We start from the raw sequence: 6,858 nt of genomic DNA on the forward strand, positions 1-6,858 counted from the left end.
TTTTCGGCTGGAGGCTGTGTTATGGAGCCATTCCGATTGGATCAAAACTTCAATTGGACGGAATTGGCAACAGATAATGCCCTCTATGTAATGACCATCAAGAAATGATGCTTCATGTTTTTAAAGATTGCACGAAAATGAGTGAGGTTTTACAACAGTCAGGTTTAGATTAACGCTGCTATTCAGGCGAGTTTTTCTCGAGCAAGGCGTGGTTCAAGGCGATGGCTTCAAATATGACTGAAGAATACTTCTCCAAATTGCTGCTACTGCTTTGAAATATATGGAACCGAAGAAACAAAAAAGTGCACTAAGATGTTTTCCAGTCAGCGCGAGCGGTGGTGGAAGCTGCCTGGCTTCAGAGTGCTGATTTCAATTCTGCTACGAGCTTTTGGAAAAGAACTGCCTCCTCCACACAGAGAAATGCAGTCAAACTGCTTGGCTCCTGAGTGCTGATTTCAGTTAATGTTGACGACGTTTTTATCGCTAGTATTGGGCAAGGGACAATTAGTGTCATCGGTCGGGATCACAAAGACATGTGGTGAGAAGGCATGCTCGGAAACTTAGCGGCACACTCACAGCTAAACTGGCAGAGGATGAAGCTTTCCGAGTAGGAATTGAAATGGCTAAGGAGAAAAAATGGACTAAGGTGACCATAGAGGGTGACACTTTTGCTGTAATCAACAAATTTTGCTCCAAAGAGGCCAATCTTTTTATTATGGGAATTCACCGCTCAACTGATCGAACAGTATTGGCCGAATTCCCGCTTCTCACCATGGAATACACTCCAAGAGAAGCTAACCGAGCAGCTCATGAACTAGTCAAATGGGCACTGTTAAATTGTAATGTTCCTTTATGGTTTATTAGTGATTATCCTCGATATATCTCGAATGATGTTATTTTGGAAGCAAATAGAATCGAATGAATGCAAATCATCTTTATTCTAAAAAAAACACACATAATACGTACATGACTTACTGACAAGGCAAAGTGTTTTTTTTTTGTAACAAAGGGGACCACTAAGATTAGTGGGAAGTTCTTCTCCTCAGCTCAAGAATATCATAGTTAAGAATACTAAGGATCTCCGAGGGAGGTTGATAACTCCATAAAAATGTTACTTTTAAGGACTTTTTCACTTAAGTTATTGTTTGTCTAATAGTTCACATAGGTCATTTTAGATTCATGTAGTTGCATTTGTGGTGGTTGTGTTATTTTTACTTTGTTAAGGTGCTATATGATGGGAAATGTGTGGTTGGTTAGTGATGTGCAGGAAACAACGAGCATAGGGAAAGCTGAGAAGAATGTCGCGGTAACTCGGATGGCATTTCTGGATCAGAAAAGACAAAAGAAGATATTTTTATAAAATACAATTGCCCTTGCCTTCACGTGCTCTCATTTGCTAGCCACCTAAGAAGGGACCACTGCCACGTTTGTACCACCCCTCACGTGAAGGAGATGAACCTTGGGGTATCATGGTAATTTTGACATAAATCTTTATGTTTATTCCTCATTATAAATAGGAAATGAGGTCACCAAATTCTGGAGACTTGATTCTAGACCATTTGAGCTTAAATTCTTGAGCAAAGAGAGGAGATTTGGTTGTAATAAAAAGCTTCCACCTTTTTCCTTTCCTTCACCTTTGTCGTGGTGTTCCTCTATTAGCAAGATTGAAGGAGTGGCAAGCTAGGCATCCGAGAGGAGCTAGCAAGCTAGGGCAGTTCGTGGTGGTCGAGGGGAGCTCTGGAAGCGCGCGTCGAAGGTTTTTCCTCCATACATTTTCTTTTTTTTATCATTTATCGTATTTGGGTTGTATGGAACGAATGAATTTCATGTTTTGTTTCATGGAATATTCAAACCCCACTATGAACTAGATTTATTTGTGGGAGTTCATTATGGATGCTTAAGTTTTTCTTTAGTGGATGATTATTTTTTTATGTTTTTATTTGTTTTGCTTATGGTGCTTAATGACTTAAGGTTGTAGGAGCTATGAGAGTAGTCATTCCTTAGGAGACTACTTAGTGTTCGAGAGAAACTAAGTAACTCATCTTTAGTGTTCGAGAGAAACTAAGGATGATTAACATAAGCAATGGGTTTTAGATAGTAACTAGACCTAATTCACCTTTAGACATAAGACTAGGATTTCAATCGACTAAAAGTAGTGTTCGGTCGAGAGGTTAAATGCTAGTGCTAATGCTGACTGGTATTGTCATGCCATATTCTGTTGATTTGAACTAATGGGGTCCCTACACCTGCTAACGCCGAGAGGTATTACCATGGCATTCTCAATCTGTCGAGTCTCTTGCCTAGAGATAGCATAGGGCACCTTTAGTAAACTCTGTCGGGCAAGTAAGGCATAGAAGTAAGACTATCCTGAGATTATATACTTAAATTTCCTAAGTGACCACTATCATTCATTCCCATAGCAGCTTGTTGTGTGAGGAGTATCAAGTTATTTTATTCAAATCCAGTGTTTACATTTTGTTTTGCTTTTACACACAATTTATTTTGCTACAACGTCTCCATTTGCTGCCACGCCACACTATCATTCCATCCCCATCAACATACATTTCACATTGTCTCAGCATTCTCATTAGTACATACCATCACACCAACTATACTTAGATAAAGTGGTTCTTTACTTTGATTGAACTTATAAATTTCTTCCAATTCCTGTGGAGACGATACTCACACATCAATTTATTACTTGTTCGATTGTGTATACTTGTATATACTTCACATTCATATTTAGTACTCGTAAAATGCGGACAGAGGTTGATGGAACACCGTTCGTCCCAGGGATGCTCTCCAGCCGATTTTGCCAAGGCTGTCGGCTAACTTATTTGCTTCACGTGGGATGAAACACACACTGTAACTCTCCACTAGCGTTGAAGGAGGCTCTGTTATGAGTGAGGGTTCATTGAGTACAGGAGGGGAGTCAAGACTTTTGGCCACTTCTTTGCTATCGGTCTCCACCGAAACTGGTCAACACCGAGGGACCAAGCTATCTCGAGGCAATCAAGGACTGCCCACATCTCGGCATGAAATGCTTAGCACTGCCCAATGTTCCTGCAAAAACCGAAGATCCATTCACCATTGATATTCCGGATAGCACCACCGCAAGCAGTTGCCATCAACGACGGATTCTTAGCACCGTTGGTGTTGAGTTTGAGAGCTCCACGGGCAGGAGTTATACACCTCCTCCTTGACATTTCCAGGTGCAGGCGAGCGGCGTGGGTGGTTCGACACTTCTTCATGGAACTGCCCAAGCTTTTGACAAGATGGTGGTGTCTATGGCAGACCAAACTTTTCCCTAGAACACAAAACAATTTCGATTCTTCCACAGCTTCCAAATTACAACTCCAAACAGTTGACTCCAAAGTGTTCAAACCTACACTGTTAGGAAGATTTAAATATAACCAATCCAAGAGGGGGGAAGAGAAGAAAACCGAAACATGGTGGCTCGACAAAAGTTGGAGCCAGATCGAGCAGTATAATGGCATTAATAGGCTATCGTGGCTCATTATTTCATTATTTATCATTTTCTAAGATAGTAGATAAAGGGAGTATCGTACATCATTCAAGAAATTCCGGAATCCGCATATTCATAGTACATTATTGATTTTTTGTAGAAGGTACGTGTATCGATATGGACCAAGTTCCAAATTAATATTAGATCTGAATATGTTTAAAATTTATTGGTTATTTTATTTTAAATTGTATGAGTCGGAGCTCCACATTTATATTAGAATGTTTTGAATATTTATATTATGGATGATGTTTATTGGGAAATATAAAATTTGGACTTTTAAATGAAAGAAAAAAATGCAAATGATATATGCTTTTAATCAAATAGGATCATTACATGTATAAAAGTAAAAAGAATAAGATTAACTCATAACTGAAACAAATACTCTTAAAAACTAAATCTTAATTACAATTTCTTATCAGCGATATTGGAAATAAATTCGTTTATTAAAACACAAATCATTAATAATCAACCAAGTAATATGCTTGTACTTCTAAGCACAACGGGGCATGCCAGGTGGCGGAGAGAGCATGCTTGTTCTCCTGGTCTTTCCGTTCCTCACGATGAAAACAGTGTCCATTCCCCAGCTGCTATGCCTCTCGAAATGGCAATGCATAAACCATACGCCTGAAAATATATATCATGCATCTCTATCAATTTGAATATATACTCTAAAAACTGTAGATTTTCTAAATGAAAACTAACCGGGATTGTTTGCAAAGAATCTGACGGTAACCCATCCTCTACGAGGAACGTGGACGGTGTTAACGAGTGGTGGGTCAACCAAGTTGTAGGTCCTTGGATCAGTCCCATTGTTGAAATTTCCGGTACCGGTTCCCACCCAATAAAAGCTAAAACCATGCAAATGGATCGGGTGACTTCCACCCGCACCAAGCTGGGTTGCTTGAAACACAATCTCCACTGCATCGCCGTAATTTAGCACAACAGCCCTCGTCCCTGAAGTAGCTTGCCTATTCACAGTATTAGTTACGTTGCCGGTGAAATCATAGACTTCCGGTGGATTAAGGGGGAAATCTTCGGTATAAACACCATTGATGCTCCTGGATTTGCAAGAATATTTTTTAAGAATTAGCAGGAGTTAATGAAACTACCAAAATTGCTATAACTATGCCTACATACCTGTTTTAGTATGCTTGGAGAATGTCAGTACGCGGCAAAACAAAGCTGACATTGTTCAAACTTGCAGCAAGTGTATCTGGTCCAAGACACTGTGAGGTGTTTCAAGGCAAGTTGTTTGTGGCGATTGCAATGTAAACTCGTCTGTTGATTCTGGAATTCTTCGGCACGTTCAATCGAGGATTCTGACGGACCCTCGTATTCCTAATTCGGCTGATGAATCTATTCGTAGCATCCGTATCGTTAATTGATGGAAGTGTTACCAAGGAAGCATTCAATCCAGCCGCACTGTTTGTATATTCGAAAACTCCTGTAGTAATGAAGTCGACAGGCCGAAAAGCGGCATCGGAGAAAGGCATAGTAGCCATGTAATATCGGCCGACGTTTTGGTTGGCGACCACTAAAACATTCATGGTTTGTCCAGGGTTGATCATTATATAGTTGCTGGTAAATCTTTTAACGTAGGATGCATCTTGGGCGACGAGTGTGAGGGTGTGATTCGAGATGGAGAAGAATTTTGGTTCATTCATTGCGGAGAAGGTATGTACTCCCATAATTAACTTGCATACGAAATATTGTATCTGCAACAGCCAATATAAGAGTTCAATTAACATTAAGAACAACTGATTCCAAGGTTTATATCTCGATCTGAATTCAGTAATGCTAGAACTTACCATTGGGGCATCCGTACATGTCACCTAAGTGTCCGTTGATGGCATAAGCATCTGGTTGGCGAGGAGTGGTACCCGTTGCAACTGCTTCATCAATCATTTACTTGTAGTCTTTATTGTACCATGTTTCTGTCAATACGAATTAAAAAAGAACAATCAAATAAAGATTCATATAATAATTTTGTAAAGAACTTAAGATCGCAGAGCGGAAAGTTGAAGGATATGCTTACGAAGCATGATTGTTTGATCAGCATCAGGTATGGAGAACGGATAAGTTTCGTACTTGGCTGGTAAAATGATAAAGGCTCCCTGGATGGAACCGCGAGTCCAGTCACTGTGAGCATGCCACCATAGGGTTCCTATTTCATCCGACAATATGACTTGGTACGTGAAGTTGGTTCCTGGTCGAATTGGGCATTGAGTTATGAATTCGGGACCATCGGACCATGGATTTCTTGGTTTTTCATACCGTGCCTGCAGCAACATGATTAATTTAATCACTTATTACTTGAATTCTTCAGGAAAATACCATTGGAAAAAAGAAAAAGTCAATTACCAGTGAATGGTGAGACCATAGTTTCCCTGATTATGAACATTAACGAAGACAGTATCACCTCTGTGAACACGAATCTCAGGTCCAGGATAGCTGTCGTTTACGACCAGCATTGGCATTGTGTTGCATAGCTTCGTAAAGTTTGCCTCTCGCACCGGCAATAATTGAAGTCCTTTTATGAATTCATAGTGATTAAGCTATATTTAAGAGTAGGTGAAGGGAAGGAAACACTCACGAAGAATTCATAGTGATGCACATCGGCACTGCAGAGGAACAAAGTGCTGAGAAATAAAACCCCCAGAAAACACAGCTTCTGTAAACTCTTTTCGATCTCTCCAATGTGATCTTAGCTCGTCCCTGACTTTTCTTGTCTCTGTTTTTGGGTCATGAACTCCAACCATTTATAGAGAAGAAAGCTTGGTTTCTTTTTTCGGAAAGAGAGAGAAAAAGAGAAAGAATCTTCGAAAGCGCATATTAAAATTTGATTTTGGGTCAGAAAAGTACACATCAGATTGCATGTATCCAGTTAGGTTTTGGATCATTACACACCCAATTGGACCATGGGAAAATGTCAGCTGTAAGCCTATTATATATGTCGAGTTGTTGACGATGCTTCACTAATGTAGTTTTCTTTATCTTAATTAAGCTTGTGTTATATCTTGTCGTGGCTGCTAAGTTGTTTCATAATATTTTAAGTTACTTGCTGGCGGTTGCCCCTGCAGCTTCCCTGAACCCTGATGATAGAGATAAGATGGATACGTGACCATTAAAGATTGAAATGGTCACTTTACTTATTTTACTCCTTAAATTTAAAGTATTTAAAGTTTAATCACTTACCTTATCGATTTATTAAATTTTAATATTCTTATTGATTGTTATATTTTAATCTTTGAACTGTTACCTCATTATAATTTAATGATGTGATGTGTTAGTTAAAAGGGATTAATTTTTAATTTGACTCTTAAATTTAGAAA

At 39.3% G+C, this 6,858-nt stretch overlaps 1 pseudogene; it reads right to left on the reverse strand.

The window, feature by feature from the left end:
• Positions 1 to 3,965: 3,965 nt before the first annotated feature.
• On the reverse strand, positions 3,966 to 6,651 carry LOC120130009 (annotated as a pseudogene).
• Positions 6,652 to 6,858: the final 207 nt, after the last annotated feature.

Source organism: Hibiscus syriacus, unplaced genomic scaffold, assembly GCF_006381635.1.
Source record: "Hibiscus syriacus cultivar Baekdansim isolate YM2019G1 unplaced genomic scaffold, ASM638163v2 tig00110505_pilon, whole genome shotgun sequence".
Lineage (NCBI taxonomy): Eukaryota > Viridiplantae > Streptophyta > Magnoliopsida > Malvales > Malvaceae > Hibiscus > Hibiscus syriacus.